Here is an 18,218-nt window from a genome sequence, read left to right on the forward strand (position 1 = left end):
AAATTTGGGGTGTTACAGTACCCGGAGCTTGTTCCTCTTGGGTCCTTGGAACCTAGACTGGTTTGAGGCCTTTTGTGGTATTGTGACCTTGGTGGTGATTACTTGAGAGCCTCCAAATAGAATGTGGAGATTGCCCAAAGCTTGTACAGCTTTGGTGACCACTCTCAAGGGTACCTAGTGGATCGTGGCATCTTGCATTGTGCAAGAGCGCGAGGAGATTACGATGAGCCATTGTGGCGCTTGGAAGAGCATTGTGCTTCCACGCCGCTCCAACAGAGACTAGCTTCCTTTGGGAAGTGAAACTTCGGGATACATCGTCGTCTCCGCGTCCCCTCGGTTATTCCTATACCCGAGCTCTTTACTTTGAGAACCTGCGTGCTTAAGTTATACTACCTCCGTTTCAAGGAATAAGGCGCACGCGTATTCCAAGACGAACTTTGACCATAAAAATTGAGCAACAAAATCTTGATTATATTATATGTATATAGTATCGTTGGATTCGTATTGAAAAACACTTTTGAATGATACTAATTTCATACAAAAAATCTTTATCTATTTAAAGTAATTCTTGGTCAAATAAAAAGCTCGTAAAACGAGGGCGCCTTATTCCTTAAAACGGAGGTAGTATATTTTGCTATCACTTAGTTGTTTATCTTGCTTAGCATAAGTTATTGGTGCATATAGGTGAACCCTAGTTGATATAGGTTTTCCGCTTGACAAATTAAATGTTAGTTTTATTTACCATTTGTTAAACCCATATCGTAAAATTTCAAAAACGCATATTCGCCTCTAGGTGACATCCGTGTCCTTTCACCACCCCTTTGATCACGGCAGCCTGAGCGTCCAAAATATGGAGAAAGCCGGCCTCACACTTCGCCTACGATGGCTCTGGTTCAGCCAGACGGATGCAAGCAGAGCTTGGCAAGGCCTTGTTCTTCGCCTCGACGACCATGGTCTTGGAGATGGGTGCATGGCCAAATTTTGGGAAGACCGGTGGCTTGGTGGGCGTTCAATCAGTGAAATCGAGCTTCACCTGTACGCCTACATCCCAAAATGCAGACACCACGATCAGATGGCCTGTTTGGCCACAGCTGGGCACGCGACATACATGGCTTGATCGGCATCCCGGAGCTCATACACCTATAGGCTTGGTCTGAAGTGGAGCAGTGACGGTATCTGTTCTGCCAAATCTTGCTACAAGGCCATGTTTCATGGTTCCACCTATTGCAGCGCCTGGAGACTGATATGGAAAACTTGGGCTCCGCAGCGGGTCAAATTCTTCCATTGGTTAGCTAGCCTGGACCGATGCTGGACCGCCGCTTGCCTGCAATGCCGAGGACTCCAACACCACCCTCAATGCCTCCTTTGCGACCAGAAGATGGAAACCATCCAGCACCTACTGATGGGATGCTGCTCCTCCCGCCAGGTCTGGTGCGAGGTTCTCTCTTGGCTCCGTGCAGCGTGCAGACCTCCATAGCGCGGCGGCGTGATCCAGGATTGGTGATGCCAAGCGAAGCAGACATCACCCAAGCCTCTTTGCAAGGGACTTGCCATCGCCCTGCTGACCGTCTGGATGATTTGGAAACACCGCAGCGACTGTGTTCAATGGAGCTCAGCCCTCCATCGACAACGTCGTCAGCAAGATCAATGAAGAAGCTGCCCTTTGGGAAAGAGCCGGAGCACAAGGCCTACGCGTGATCATGCCGCAGACCTGGGATGTTCATTAAGTTGTAATCTTTCTTTTTGTTGCCTGGTCTCTTAAGAGGCATGTAACATCAAACTCTCTTTTCAATGAAATGAAAAGGCTTTTCTCGGAAAAAGAAACTCTCCCTGCTGCACACCTTCCTAGTTTCTGTTGATATTTGCCCTCTGTCAGCGCCTGTTGTTCATCCACTCCCAGTCTAACTTGCTCCGCAACCAAACCACAAGTTCACAACTAAATGTCCTTACTCATGTACACAACATGGATACAAAAGAAAAGTCACTAGGTTCTGTTCCAAAACAAGATACATGGAGTGGTAAAAACATTGGAGAAATGCCAATAATGATGCAAACAAGTGATAATAAAAATTTGGGGGGAGAGAGAGAGAGAGAGAGAGAGAGAGAGAGAGAGAGAGAGCAAACCTTCGCTTTGTAGCAACTTTTTGCAGTGCTTGTAGTTAAAGAGCACATTGCCTGTTCTTAACCTGTAGAATCAATATTCGCAGTAAAATTGGCTACATGAAATGTGAAATGTATTTGACAAAAAAATGGAACTCAACTACTCAATGATCTAATCAACATATGAACACATCCTAGGAGTGTCCATTGGTTTCTTTCCCCACCCTGTTTCCTGCCTGCCCTTCTCACTTGTCACCCCTTCTACTTTTCTGAGGCAAATCCTATCTTTCCCACCCCCACTTCGCTACAAGAGAGCCAAGGTGGCGCTAGAAGCCATTCGCCTGACCTGCACCCCCTAAGGCATGAGGTGTCAGAAGCCAGCAAAGCAGGACGAAGTTGCGGCTGCAACATCCTCTATGTGCTGGCATCCTGGACATGTTCCCACCACAACACAAAAAATAGGTGTGTGATGGAAGTTTCTGCAATTGAAAGTTGAACATACAATCTACTTGATGTTTTCTAGAGTCTCAACTGAAAAGGTTCCCAAAATGAGCTTCCCTCGAATCACAGTTGAAATGTCCAAGAAACTGGGCATTCATTTCAATCCCAGTTGGAAGTTAATCAGTTCATAGTTTGTTTGAATCTCAGTTGGAAATAAGTCAAGTTCTTGTGAATCTTAGTTGAAAGGCCAAATTTAGAAGTGTTTGAGTGCAGCAGGGAAGATGGGATGGGGTCATGGTGCGGCGGATGTGAGTGTGGTGCTGAATAGCAATTCATATATGGATTTATATTATTTACACAGTATATTTTACTTCATACTGATAATGCAGCACAAGCTAGAAAAAATCATCTTATAGAGCTGTGCCTCAGCGCAATTCTTGAGAGCAAGAACTTGCAATCTACTTAACCTAGTTGATACGGATGCTTTTACACTAGACCACAAAAGGACAGCATGTAACTATTTCCAGCGCCTTCTCATGATATTCCAAAGAGCGAACAAAATCTCATATTCAAGATATAAAGCACATAAGCAATAAGAACTAGACCATGCATTTTCTATAATGACAAGTAAAAAAATAGAATTATGGAACAAAGCTTCATTAAAGTTCAGAAACGAGCTATGTATGCTGGCCTGCTGGGTTGTTGTTACCTTATGATATGTGCTAATGACGAAAGTGGGACATCAGCATATGAGTAACGACTATAAGGATATACATCCCTGCCTTTTGCACCAGCCTCTTGTGCATCTATGCTTGCATGTAGTTTATATGAACCCTGTAACACAAAAGGTCGAGGATCTAAGGAAAGCTACTGGAAATAACTCACAGTTTTCAGCAAACTAAGGTGTTGCTATACTCAAAACAATATTTACCCGACAAATTTGTAAGTGACGATAATTAGATTGCACAAAGAAACAGAGAGCTTACTGTAGCATCTGCCTTTCGAGAACAAAATGTCAAGAAACTGCCACACTCAAGAAATGTTGGCTGTGTGGGTACCGAAATAAGAAAAGAGAGTCAACAAACAATTTATATAGAAATCAAAGATGATAGAAAAATCTGAGGGACCTGGGAATCAAAACAAGGAGAAATGTTCAAGAGACATATATATACTTCATAAATTTCAGATTGTTATGCTGTTAAATTTGAGAGTTAATCATATGCACCTAAATTTAATAAGTATAATTTTCACTGTGTGCAATTCTCCATTGTCATTGGGTGCCAATTTACAACAGGCGGTTAGGGAGGCTCTGGTGGAGCGCCATTGGATTGCCGATACTCAGGGCGCGACCAGCTTGCTGGCCCTATGGCAATACATACAGCTCTGGATCAGTGTGTGTGATGTACAGCTCGTGGCAAGGCCAGACACCATCCTTTGGCTTTGGACGACCGACGTGCAGTATTCATCCAAATCGTATGAAGATCTTGGAAGCTTAACTGGCGCTCCTGAGTGCCTCCAGGGGTTAATTTCTTCATCTGGCTTGCTTGCAAGGATCGTTGTTGGACGGGTGATAGGCTGGTGCGACGGGGACTGCAGCACCCCCCCCCCCCCCCCCCCCCCACACACACACACAAGCTGCCCGCTGTGCAATCAATCAGAGGAGACCATGCAACATCTTCTTACACAGGTCGCCCCTTTTCCAGAGCAATATGGTATGAAGTCCTGTCGTGGATCCGCTCCACGGCCGGACCACCGGATGAGGAGGACGACTTCGTGGAGTGGTCGATGGCCGCTATCCAATCTACCCCTCGCGCTTTGCGGAAGGAAGGGAACATCCACGCTTGTTATGCTGACGGCGTGGTGGATTTGGAAACAGCGCAACGCGGTCATCTTCAACAACGCAAGCCCTAACTCTAGTAGTCTCCTCGACACGATTTGATCCGAAGCTCGATCTTGGGCCACCGCCAGCGCTATTGGCTTAAATGCCCATAGTTGCTTAGATCTAGTGGGTTGAGTTGTATGGTGCAGTGTTGGCTCGTCGTGAGCTTGTAAATATGTAAACTCCTTTTCGTATCAATGCATCGAAACGCAAGGCTTTTGTGTTTTCGAGAAAACAACAGGCGGTTAGGTCGTGTACTGTTCTACAAGACTATCCCTCAACTTTAGCAAGCATTGAAAAATTTCCATGATGAATAGGTGTTAATTTGCACCATTTAAAAAGGTACAACTGGATTTTGCACCAGATGCTGAAGCTCAGACAGTTTTGTGTTAAGTATAAAAGTAAAGGTGGTCAAACACTACCAATTGTTGAAAGGTAGCAATATGCATAACAAAATCGTCAAAACTCAAACAGGTGGCAAAGTGCAAGTGAATGTGGTCAAGTCATTTGTTTTTCTGAAACAAGTGGCATTTAAAACAATGGTAGCTCATCTGTCGCATGATTATGAACCGAGCAGAAGATAAAATACTCAGAAAAAATGCAATAAAATGTCAGAATATGCAGCACATACTTTAATAACTTTGCAGCATACCTCTATGAAGCCTGGGCTCATGCTTATTTCCGATGTCAATTCCACAGTACGCCCCATACTTAAAGTTACGCAATTATCCAAAGATGACCAAAGTAAATCAATTGGTATGTTACCCCAGAAACATTGACCTCCAAGCTCTGATAAAATGTACCCGATATACAAGAATTAGTCCATCAGTACGATCAGTCGATCACAAATGTATTGTCTGTTTAAAACCAGTGTTTATGTTCACTAATTTTCAAAGGCACAATTTTGAGACTATATTTTCTCAGTGTGGAAGCTACAACAAAGAGAATACCCTGAACATGGTGAAAGATGAATTCATATTGCCCACAATCGAGAGGGCCTATTGACATGTTAATCCTTGTTGAAAACCTAACCATGTGTCTTAAGTCTTAACTACTCTAAAAGAAAGGCAAATAAGATGGCTATCTCGCGCGAGCTCATGTTGCGTTTCGACAAGGCCCAGGAGGACAGAACGCTCACTGCCCATGAGGAGCAGTTTCGCAAACAGCTCAAGGTTGCCTACCTAGGCCTCGCTTCCCTGGACCGAACAATTGCTCGGCAACGTGCCCGTTTAGCCTATCTCAAGGAAGGAGATGCCAACACCTCCTTCTACCACCGCCAGTGCGCGTTTAGGAGGCAGAAGAACAGGATTTTCAGCATCACCACGGATGATCAGGTGCTCACCTCACACGAGGACATGGCGGGGGCAGTTTTTGCGCACTTTGACGCACTCCTTGGCACGGCTGTTCGCCGGGAGCACACGCTAGACCTTTCAAACCTGATCGAGCCCCAAGACCTAAGCCACATCGATGAGCCTTTTAGCGCTGAAGAGATTTGGAGTGCGATAAAGAGGCTGCCGGCACGCAAGGCGCCGGGGCCAGACGGCTTCACTGCAGAGTTTCTGCGGGCCTGCTAGCCCACGGTCAAGCAAGACTTCGTTGACGTTTTCCAGCAACTGTTCGACAAGCGTGGACGCGGCTTCAGCAAGCTCAACCAGGCCCTCCTCACTCTGTTGCCCAAGCGTGCTGACGCAAGCCACGTGGCCGACTATCGCCCGATCAGCCTGATTCACCTCGTCGCCAAGATCTTCGCCAAAGTTCTGTCCCTTAGGCTTGCTCCCAGCCTTGACAGCCTCGTCAGCAACAACCAGAACACGTTCATTGCGGGAAGAAGCCTCCACGACAACTTCGTCCTTGTGAGGCAATCCGCGAGGCTACTGCATCAGCTGGGTGCACCAAGGATTCTGCTCAAGCTTGACATGGCAAAGGCCTTTGACTCCCTCTCATGGCCCTTCCTTTTTGAGGCCATGAAGCAGTATGGGTTCGGGGACAGGTTCCTTGAGTGGCTATCCATCCTCCTGTCTTCCGCGAGCACGCGCATCCTCCTGAACGGGGAGCCAGGACCACCTATATGGCACCAGCGAGGGCTGCGCCAGGGAGACCCCCTGTCGCCCCAACTGTTCGTCCTCGCCATCGACATCCTGAGTAGGCTCTTCAAGCGCGCAGTCGAGCTGGGAATCATGCAGAGTTTACACCCAAGGAAGCTGATACCGTCCATCTCTCTGTATGCCGACGACGTAGTGCTCTTTTGCCACCCATCCGTCGGAGACACCATGGCTGTCAAGGAAATCCTCAACTTGTTTGGTCGCTCATCCGACCTCTGCGTCAACTTCACCAAGAGCTCGGCCACGCCGCTGCGCTGCACCACGGAGGATATCGCACTGACTGCTGAGCGCCTTGGCTGCCCGGTGGCAACCCTCCCTATCACCTACCTTGGCATCCCGCTCACGATCAGGTGACCGACCGCTGCTCAGCTCCAGCCTATTGTCGACAGCATTGCCGGCCGCTTGCCAACATGGAAGGCTGGGCTCATGAACAAGGCAGGGCGCCTGGCCATGGTCAAGTCCGTGCTCTGAGCCATTCCTATACATCAGCTGTTGGTCTATGCACCGCCGAAGAAATCACTGAAGATGATCGAGAAGGTCAAGCGTGGTTTCCTATGGGCCGGACGCGCTGCCGCCAACGGCGGCCACTGTCATGTTAATTGGAGCCGTGTGTGCCGGCCCCTATCCCTTGGCGGTCTTGGCGTCCAAGACATTGGGCGGGCAGGGCTTGCCCTCAGACTCAGATGGCTATGGCTGTCCCGCACGGACGACGGCAGAGCATGGAGCGGCCTGGACTTACAGTTTTCTGAGGAGGAGCGTGCACTCTTCTTCGCGTCGACGACCATGTGCATTGGCAATGGGCAGAAGGCCCTGTTCTGGGAGGACTGGTGGGTCAACGGTAAAGCCATCAAGGAGATCGCACCCTTGTTATACAACTGCATCCCCAAGAAACGACGCAAAGCTAGGACTGTGGCCGATGGGCTCCAAGGGAACAGCTGGGCAAGAGACATCCAAGGCGTGCTTGGGGTACGTGAGATCGGCCAGTACCTTCAGCTATGGCTTTCGATCCAGGATACCACTCTCACCGACTCAGCGGAGAGGCTGATATGGAAGTGGACAACCACTGGCACCTACACCGCTCGCTCATGCTATCTAGCCACCTTCCATGGATCAACAGCTTGTTACTCCTGGAGGCTCATCTGGAGAACATGGGCGCCGCCGAAGGTGAAGTTCTTCCATTGGCTCGCCAACCTTGACAGATGCTGGACCGCTGAGCGCCTTGCCAGACACGGACTCATCTGGAGAACATGCTTGCTATGCGACCAGGCACCTGAGTCCATGAGACACTTGATGCTCGAATGCCCCTTCACTCGGCAGGCTTGGCATGAGACCCTTGCATGGCTTAGGATGACTACGGCCGCCCCTGACCACGAACCATCCATCATGGACTGGTGGCGACGCGCAAAATTGGACACTCCCAAGCCACTGCGCAAAGGCCTTGCCTCTGCCACCCTCCTCATCCCATGGATAGTTTGGAAACACCGAAACTCCTGCGTTTTTGAGGGTGCCCGGCCATCAATCACACTCCTACTTTCCATGATCAAGGAAGAGATTAGCTCATGGGCAAAGGCTGGTGCTAGGGGACTACGTGTAGTTCTGCCATCAACCTTGGGATGTACACTGATGTAAAAACTGTTTCTTGTAACCCACCTCTTAGGAGGATGTAAACCTATTCTATCTTTTCAATGAAATGAAGCGCAAAGGTCCTTTGCGTTTTCTCAAAAAAAAAAAAGGCAAACATAGCCAATTGTTGTTCAATTAACACAATACTTCAATTTCGTTACAAATGGGTGAATGGCATGTTTACTGGTTTTCAAGTTCAGAGTAAAAGCTATGAAGTTTTTATCTTCCACCCAGGAACACTTGGCAAGTTGATGTTCAATTGCTCTAAAAGAAAGGCAAACATAGCCAATTGTTGTTCAATTAACACAATACTTCCATTTCGTTACAAATGGGTGAATGGCATGTTTACTGATTTTCAAGTTCAGAGTAAAAGCTATGAAGTTTTTATCTTCCACCCAGGAACACTTGGCAAGTTGATGGTCATGATGTACCACCTGGGTCTGTTGGTGGTTTAAAGGATTCGATTGTTTGCCATTAATAGAGGGTGTGTGATGGATACAGAACATTGTGAGGCTTAATACATAAAATATGGTTGCCCCATTCCATCTTTTGGATGCAGAGGTTGAGCAAAAGCTTCTAAAATCCAGTCTGGTCAAGAATTTGTGTTTGAGACGAACAAATAGATCAACCTCAATAAAATGAACATATATATATTGTATCATCTGTCAAATGTCTGGCAAACAATATCAACCATAACTTACTTTGAGGAGAAGAATAGTCCATATGGTTCTCTGAGAAGTTTCCACTAAGATTTTGTCCATGTTGGCCTTTTAAAATGAAGAGACAAGTGGAATCAAATTTGATGACAGCAAAGAAAGGTTATCCACAAATAATCACATAGCACACTATACCACAACTAATAAGGATGATGTTGAGGTTGAAAACTTGGGAGGTTGCTAAACTCTTCAGATCGGGGATGGTGAATGTAGCTTTAGTGTGGTCACTATCTCCAGATTCACAAAAAGAAGTCAGGAGACAAGCCCGGCTGAACTGATACACTGGAGAATGCTGCAATACGAAGCTACAAATGAGAAAAACAAGACCATCTGATAGACATATACTACTATCTTTCATGAACCAAAGTGCTTACCCCATCAAGCGAATCATTATTAGTAGCTCTAGCAAACAGAACATGGAGAGGAAAGATACAATGTGCTGGCAGTTCATTATTTGCGCTTCCAGAAATTGATACCGATATATGTATCCTAAATTTATTAGCACAAACACAGGTCAGTATTTACCCGGAAAAAAAGTGACAACTTGCAATCATGTCACCGGTGCTCTTCAGAAAAAGCTTAAAGTAACTTGGAACTTGGAAGGCTTTGTTGAATCGAGCTACCATTCAGGTCTAGTACGAGATTACTTCATGAAAATTACTAAGAGCACCAAATTCCATTCTCAAGATGCTCGGCTAAATATATGAAATAATCCATCCATAGAGCAAGAAATACTTCAGTTTTGAATTTCTAATAAATTTACCTCTTTTTTCGTCTTGCGTCTATCTTATAAGAAAGGCATCTTTGAAGCAAAGGGGGCTGCAAAATTCAACTGAGTAACTGGTATCTAAAAATAGAGTTAACAGACCATGTTAGAATATGAAATAAAACTTTACGTCTTCAGTGGCTCTTAGTCGGATAATATTGTACAGCTCAACTGGTTTGCAGTATAATGTCAAACATTCCTCGGGAGTAAGTTCCTCATCTGGAGATAACTGAGCTCTTGACTGCTGACCACACCTATGGTCTGCAGACCTGGGGTATCCGAATCCACATCCATTGTTCCTACACAGAAAAAAAAACTGTTGCATCAAAGAAAAAGAAGAATCATCTCGCAACACGAACAAGGAACCCAGACACTATGCATATAGAACACCTTGACCAGTTCCCATTACTAGCCAAGGTACCACAAAGATTTCAAGTGAGTAATCTTTAACTGCCAAAGATGGCCATTTACCATCAAAACTCACATGGAACCCCATATAAACCTAAAGATATCAGACTTAACATAGTTCATAGTGCAATACAAAGTTGTTCAGACATTGTGCAAAATCATCCAATGGTTTATTCATAGTGTGCCTTTACAGGCGGAAAAGATTATGGGATTTGGATCCCAAACCTATCTACTAGACATTGAAAAAGCCTTGCAGTTCGCGAAAAGCTATACAGAAATTCTCAAAGCAAAAGAGACATACAAGACAAATGTAACAGTAAAATTCGCAAAGCAGGTAGCGGATTACGCTGCATCATGGTTAGGTAGAGCTAGACCAGGCATCTTCGCTGTGGAACACTTCAATTCCCTTGGGGTCACAGGAAACCACCGTAATCAGCACACACAAGCACATGCAACAAGTGTCTGCACACAGAATCCGATGCACAGGTCAGTAAAATGGCATAAAAGATTAACTCAGTATCCACGAACTGGATCGGATCCTGCAGGTAGATCTGACTGCTCGCGGCAGGAAATAAGATCAAGTTGCAACTAATTAAATAAAAAACTCACCACGGAAAGATGTGTTACCCCGGCTAGATATCTGGTAGCCGTCAATGGCTCTTCTGTAGGCTCCGGCGGAAGAACGGCGGCGGCGAGTGGTTGAGATATCGGGGGCTTTGTGCCTCGCCTTTCTTAAGTTCGTTCTTGCACTCCGTCGGGTTCAAATGGAGCATGAAACAGAGCCCCAGTGTGGAAAGGGATGTGGATCTAGCAGGGCTGCATGTATTTTTCAGTCATCCAATTAAGGAAACAACAGTTGAAATAAAAGTTCCAGTATGAAAACAGGGATGTGCTCAATTTGGAATGTTGCCAGCTGTACTGGATGTGAACATACTGATGCCGTGCATCCGCGTCCTTACAAACACGTCAATCCATGGGGTCCGGGGTTATCATATGGTTAGTTTTAAATCGATGAAGAGTTACTTTTACTGTTTATAATATATTGTTTGCCATTTCCTGATCGATAATTCAGATTATTGTTAGCATACATACATACATATGTTCAATCCAGCCAATACTTTGGCAACATAAATAATAATATCGCCTTGTTTGGGCCAAGATAGCCTGGGTCCTGGGACACGCTCAACCATGTGGATATGGGCCAATATCCGGGGGCTCAGAAAACACGAAAGAGATGTTCACTGTAAAAATATAATGAGCTCCATAAAGCATGAGTAGAGGCTTGAACTCGACTCGACAAAGTGAGTGTAGGTTGTTAAAATTATAGGGGTACCAGTCCTTGTAGAGCTACTCGAGCCCAAGCTCATTGCCCACAGCTTGGTTCCATAACCGAGCTCGGCTAATTTGTGGGTTGAGTCAAGCTGTGTGAATAGCCTACATCGTCTTAACTATTAGAAGAGCCACAACAGTACATATTGGTCGCTACGTCTTGTTAGGATGTGAGACCACAACATAAACCTTGCATCTCCAAAAGGAGCATCTCGAAGCTAACCTTTCCTGCAATTAAGGATGGCCATCTGGTCCACTTGTTACATGCATACCTACCCTTTTATCATACTTCCTGCAGAAGATTAATTTGCGTAACAAGTATGGTAGGATCAGGGATGACATTATTCCCATTAACGACAAAATGCACTACTAACCGGTGATGCTCAGATGGTTGGATTCCCAAATGAAACTGAAGCAAAACAAAAAAGGGTAACTGTTGCCTAACCGAGCAAGTGTGTCAATGGAACAGACAAAATCATCTACAGTATAAGCTGCATCTTACTTGCACTACGAAGGCCCTACTCGACATGCTAGATACATCTAGCTACCCCCTAGCTGAGCAAGTGTGTCAATGAAACAGGCAACCTGCCTGTGGTACAATACAGAGCTTCTACTTGCTAAAATGACTACAACTACACCATTCGGCCCTATACTTGTCGCGGATTTAGCCAATATGTATAGACTGAAATATGTTTAAATTCATTGAACCTGCGACAAGTATTTAGGTCTGGATGGAGTACCGGTTTATCGCTAGGCGTAGTAAAGCAAGGCAAGGCCCCGCCCAGTAATTGAATCCCAGAGAATGACTAGCCGCCGGTACGGCAAGCTCGACAATAGCATCTCTCCGCGTCTGACAACAATCGCCCTAGCAATTCGACAGCTGTGGTGTAGATTAGCAGCCACACATTGCGATTTCTGCAGGCCCCGAGTCCTACAAACCTGAAGAGGGGAGGTCGCAGTACCAACCTAGAAGGTCTGAACGCGCCGGTGGAAGGCGCCGGCGAGGACGCGGCAGCGGGAGGCAGACGCGGTACGTGATCCGCGGGCGGGAGAAGGGCGCCGCCGGAGGAAGGCTCGAGGAAGGCGGCGGCGGCGCCTGGGGAAGCAGGCTCCTGTGCTATTTTTGGAGAAGATTTTGATTTTGGAGAGCGAGACGGCCGAACGGCTAAAGCGCGGGCGCCCTCCAGAACTAAATGGAGAGGGCGCGTCCCCTGCGCGACGCGTATACTTGTGCAGAGTAGAGCGTTCGGATCCGCTTCCCGAGTTGCAGGGTGTGCTTGTTTTTGGAAATGAAACCTACCAGCATCCTCCTGAGGGCTTGTTTGGTACTAGTGTTTTTGTGGGGATTAGTGGGGATAATACTCTAGAGTATTGGGTGAATCTCTGCTGTCACCCAATCCCCACAAAACCCCATCCCCAATCCACTAGGTAGGGGTAGAGTATTGGGGATTGAAAAAAATACACTAAAATTTGGGGGGAAAGTGGGGATAAGTGGGGATTAAACTCTCTCATACTCTAGCACCAAACATGTATTGGGGATAAGTGGGGATTTAAAGTTTGGAGCGGATTATCCCCACTAATCCCCACTAAAACTCTAGTACCAAACAAGGCCTGAGGGTAAAAAAATAAAAATGATTGTATCCGTCCGGGGGATCGCGTCCTTCGGGCCCACGTTATCACATTCCTCCTCACCGTTTTTCTTCCCCACAATGCACAAAACAAACAGCACTGCCCAACTCCATGGCTGACCTCGCCTGATGCGCCGCCGCCTGCGCCCAACGCCGGTGCCATCCCCATCCCCATCAACCAACCACTGCACATCCCATGGCCGGTCCCCACGGGTACCGCCGCCACACGCCCTAGATCTCACGGACGCGGCACCATGGGCTCTCGCCGCCACGAGGAGAGGCCGAGCGCCGGCTACCGGCTAGGAGTAGCAGCACGGTTGCGGACCATGGCTTCATGCTGCTGCTCCTCCGTCGCCCCACCGCGCTCACTAGCTCATGTTGCTCCTCTATCGGCTTGATGCATTATAATAACATCCGTGTTGATGGCCTTGGGCATCACAATAAGAACATTCTTCATGCACTCTGGAGAGTTGTAGTAGTCATCCCACAAATGCTGTTGAGTGATGGTCCAGAAAATCTATCTCCATGAGGATAAGTGGGTTCCTCGAATCGATAGGGGTTCTCTTCTCGAAGTCTTCTCCAGGCACCAACATGTACTGTGCCAACATTGTACGTTGGCACTCTCTCAATAAGGTCATCATCTGGTGCTGCTTGCTTGTCTTTCTTTCTCTTGGCAAATGACTTGGTTCTTCCCCCAGTTGAGCTGCCTGGACCAGTAGGCGGAGGTGCTCTAGAAGGCACGCGGCCGCTAGTACGGCATCCTGGAGGCCTCGTAGGACTTTCTCTCTTGGCAACAGTGCCACGTTCATCACCACTGGAATCACCTGTGAATCAGCAAATAGAGCGAGGATAGCAGTGGGGTAAGTGTACATGTCATTAGGAAATAGGGAGGCCAAAGAGCATAGCATATATTCAAGTGTTTTGACGGAGTTGTGCGAAGAACTGGGCGACCCGGCGTACGGTCCAGTCCAACCGGACGAGAGACCGGGCGGGCCGGTTTCCCATCCGGTCAACCGGGCCACGCGCCGGACCAGCCGGTCGAGCAGCCAGTTGACCGGGCCTGGGGCCGGGTGATGTCGATTTGTCAGATTTGCCCAGAAATTTAACCATAAAATCATGCAAAAACTCATAAACTTGAACATATACTATAGCAGTAGAGTGGAATATGTGCATAGTGGTGTGAGACACTCTAATGGCATGAGGACTTATGAACCCTAACCCTAACCCTAAATGTTTCTCAGCTTTTCCTCAAGAATATGCAATGGGTGAGGAGGACTTAGAGATAGAGGGAAAGGGAGAGGAATTTACCCGAAGACATGGTCCTCCTTGTTCAAGGAACAAATAGAACACCTAGGGAGGGCTTGAGAGCCAAATCCTCAAGATCTCCAAATGTAGCAAGAGAGGGACCAAATACCTTGGTGGAGATTATGCAAGTGTCCCGATCTATGATTTGGTGAAGTTTGAGAGGATTCTAGTGGTGGGAGGGCCCTAGGAAGAGGTGGGGATGATGGAGGCGGCGCCCATGGTGTTTATGGTGGAGGGGGGAAGTGAGGAAGAAGACCCCCAAGGGGTAACCTCCTCCCCACTTATCAGTCGCGCGACAAGCGCACAGCCCGGTCGACCGGACCAGTGACCGGGTGGCCCGGCGCAGAGGCCGGTCCAACCGGGCCATAGACTGGCCAAGCTGTTTTGCCACGTTTTGTCTCGTTTTGCCTCATTTTGCCTTGTTTTGCCCCTATTCTTTGTGCACTTGTGTGTGTATGTTCAGAAGATGACATGCACATATAGATAGATAGAAATATGACGAGATGAGCATAGACATGGGGTAAGAAACACAAGGTTTTCTAGGCATACCCATTGGAGTGAAATCCAAACAAGATATAGATAGCAACAATGGGCATGATTCAAAGTATATCAAGAGTCATAAATCATTTTGAAATAGTTTTTTGCAATAAGATCATTTAGCCTTGTATAGTCGAATCAATTTGCAATTGAGGCTTAATGAGGGGCGGGGGATTACTCCCCCTATGTGAAAGCGCAAATGTCATGAGACCTCGAAGAGACATGTTTGGGTCCATATAATGACATTGGGTCTATTTATGTTGCACACATAGGTATGCATCATACCAAGATATGGTAAGATGACTATCCCCATATGAGCTGTGCCTCTAAGCTAGATAGCTAGATAAATGTAAGAATATAGTGCAAGAAGTTATTCAATCTAAGTTTTTAGGATTAAGAATACCAAGTTCTCCTCTCAAGTTTACAAACTGGGCTTCATCCAAAGGCTTAGTGAAAATATCCGCCAATTGGTATGTTGTCCCCACATGAGTGAGAGCAATGTCCCCATTGGCAACATGGTCACGTAGGAAGTGATGGCGAATGTCAGTGTGTTTGGTGAGACGATGTTGAACCGGCTTATTGGCGATCTTTATTGCACTTTCGTTGTCACATAGAAGAGGCACCATACCAAGAGACATACCATAGTCTTTCAAGGTTTGCTTCATCCATAACAACTGAGTGCAACAAGATGCCGCGGATATATATTCGGCTTCGGCGGTGGATAAAGCGGTGGAGTTTTGTTTCTTGGATGACCAACTCACCAATGACCGGCCAATAAATTGGCAAGCCCCGGAGGTAGACTTACGGTCAACCTTATCACCGGCCCAATCAGAATCCGAATAGCCAATGAGTTCAAAGGTTGACCCCTTTGGATACCACAGCCCGAGAGTAGGAGTAAGAACAAGGTATCTTAGAATCCGTTTGACCGCCATCAAATGGCTCTCCTTAGGAGCAGATTGAAAACGAGCAAACATCCCTACACTTAGCATGATATCCGGCCTAGAGGCACAAAGGTAAAGCAAGGATCCTATCATGGAACGGTATACCTTTATATCCACATCCTTCTCACCATCACATGAGCCAAGTTGCCCCTTTACGGGCATGGGTGTCTTCATTGGGCTTGCATTGGTCATGTTGAACTTGTTTAGCATGTCCTTCACATACTTTTCTTGAGAGATGAAGGTGTCTTTTGCAAGTTGCCTCACTTGGAAGCCTAGGAAGAACTTCAACTCTCCCATCATGGACATCTCAAATTTCCTAGTCATCAACAGATCAAAAGCTTTGTTATGATTGGGGTTAGTTCCACCAAATATAATGTCATCAACATATATTTGACATATAAATAAGCCACCCCCTTTAACCCGTTTGGTGAAAAGGGTGGAATCGACCGTACCCATGCAAAACCCATCATGTAGTAAGAAATCCCTAAGGAACTCATACCAAGCACATGGAGCTTGCTTGAGACCGTAGAGTGCCTTATGGAGTAAATACACGTGGTTGGGTCGGCGTGGGTCTTCGAAACCCGGGGGTTGAGCTACATATGCAGTTTGTTTTAGGGGACCATTCAAAAATGCACTTTTCACATCCATTTGATATAGTTTGAAATTGTGGAAAGATGCAAATGCAAGCAAAAGACAAATAGCTTCAAGACGGGCTACCGGCGCAAAGGTATCCTCAAAATCCATACCTTCTATTTGGGCAAACCCTTGCGCCACTAAACTTGCTTTATTTCTAATGGCAATGCCATTCTCATCTTGCTTGTTCTTGAATACCCATTTGGTCCCAATAACATTGATGCGATGATCCTTGGTTCTCTCAACTAGAGACCATACTTCATTACGAGTGAAACACTCCAATTCTTCTTGCATGGCAATTACCCAATCCGGATCAACCAAGGCTTCATGTACCTTGAGTGGCTCAAAACTAGACACAAAAGCATGATGTTGACAATAAGTGATAAGTAATGCATGGTGTTTACGAGTTACCACTCCTTTTGAGATGCTACCAAGGAGTTGATCTACTTTCATGTCAATTGCCCTTGTAGCATCCTTGATCTTCCAAATGGTTCCTTCATGATCAATGAATTCATCTCTTGCTAATACTTGATCATGAGGGACAACTTGAGCTTGAACATGAGTTGAGGATGTTTCTTGATCATCATCATGGTCTTGCTCAGTGGGTTGAGGGCTTTCTCTTGTTCTTCGGAATGTGGCTCATCTTGAGTAGAGGATAAATCTTGAGTTGCACTTGATGGCTCAGCTTGAGTTGAGATAGGCTCTACTTGGGCTGAACTTGATACTTCTATTCCATCATCTTGATCATCATTATGAACTTCTATGGGCCGGATGTGTCCAATGCCTATAAGCTTGATGGCACTAGATGGATCATCATCATTACCTGCAACACATGGAACAACTTGCTCCACTTGGGAGCCATTATCCTCCAAGAACACCACGTCACAAGATACTTCAATAGTCCCAGTGGACTTGTTGTAGTATCAATAGGCATGGGAGTTCTCCGCATATCCAACAAATATGCCCTCTATGGTTCTAGTTTCAAATTTACCAAGCTTCCCTTTATTGTTCTTAACAAGACATTTGCATCCAAAGACACGAATGTACATGACATTAGGCTTGTTACCTGTGAGAAGCTCATATGGAGTTTTGTTGTGGAGGGGGCGGATGAAGAGACGGTTGGAGTAGTGGACAGCTGTAGAGATGGCTTCTCCCCAAAAGTTGTGGGGTGAGTTGAATTCACTCAACATGGTTCTTGTCATCTCAATGATAGTCCGGTTCTTCCTTTCAACAACACCATTTTGTTGAGGGGTATACGGAGCTGAAAACTCATGCTTGATGCCCTCATCATCAACAAACTCTTGCATAGTGTAGTTCTTGAGCTCGGTGCCATTGTCGGTCCTTATTGCCTTGATCTCAGATTCATACATCCGTTGAGCCTTCTTGGCAAAGGTAATGAACTCTCTATGGGTTTCATCCTTAGACTTAGGAGAAAGACCCAAGAGTATCTTGACTAATCATCGACAATGACAAGTCCGTACTTGCTTCCACCAAGAGTATCATAATGTGATGGCCCAAAGAGATCCAAATGAAGGAGCTCCAAAGGCCTAGATGTGGTGACGATGCTCTTGATAGGATGACTCTTCTTGAGTTGTTTTCCGGCTACACATGCACTGCATACATGATCTTTATCAAAAGAAATGCCGGTTAGTCCAACAATGTGCTCACCCTTTAGGATTTGTTTAAGATTTCTCATGTTGACATGACCAAGGCGGGCGATGCCACAACCAACCTTCGTCATGTTTGGCCGCCATTAGACATGTGGAGGGAGAGGGCTCTCTTTCGAGAGGTCAACCACGTAAAGGTTGTT

General features: G+C 46.4%; 1 pseudogene; it reads right to left on the bottom strand.

The window, feature by feature from the left end:
- Positions 1-12,545, bottom strand: part of LOC127333817 (polycomb group protein EMF2B-like) — a 36,482-nt pseudogene extending 23,937 nt beyond the window's left edge.
- Positions 12,546-18,218: the final 5,673 nt, after the last annotated feature.

The sequence above is a fragment of the Lolium perenne genome, chromosome 2 (assembly GCF_019359855.2).
Source record: "Lolium perenne isolate Kyuss_39 chromosome 2, Kyuss_2.0, whole genome shotgun sequence".
NCBI lineage: Eukaryota > Viridiplantae > Streptophyta > Magnoliopsida > Poales > Poaceae > Lolium > Lolium perenne.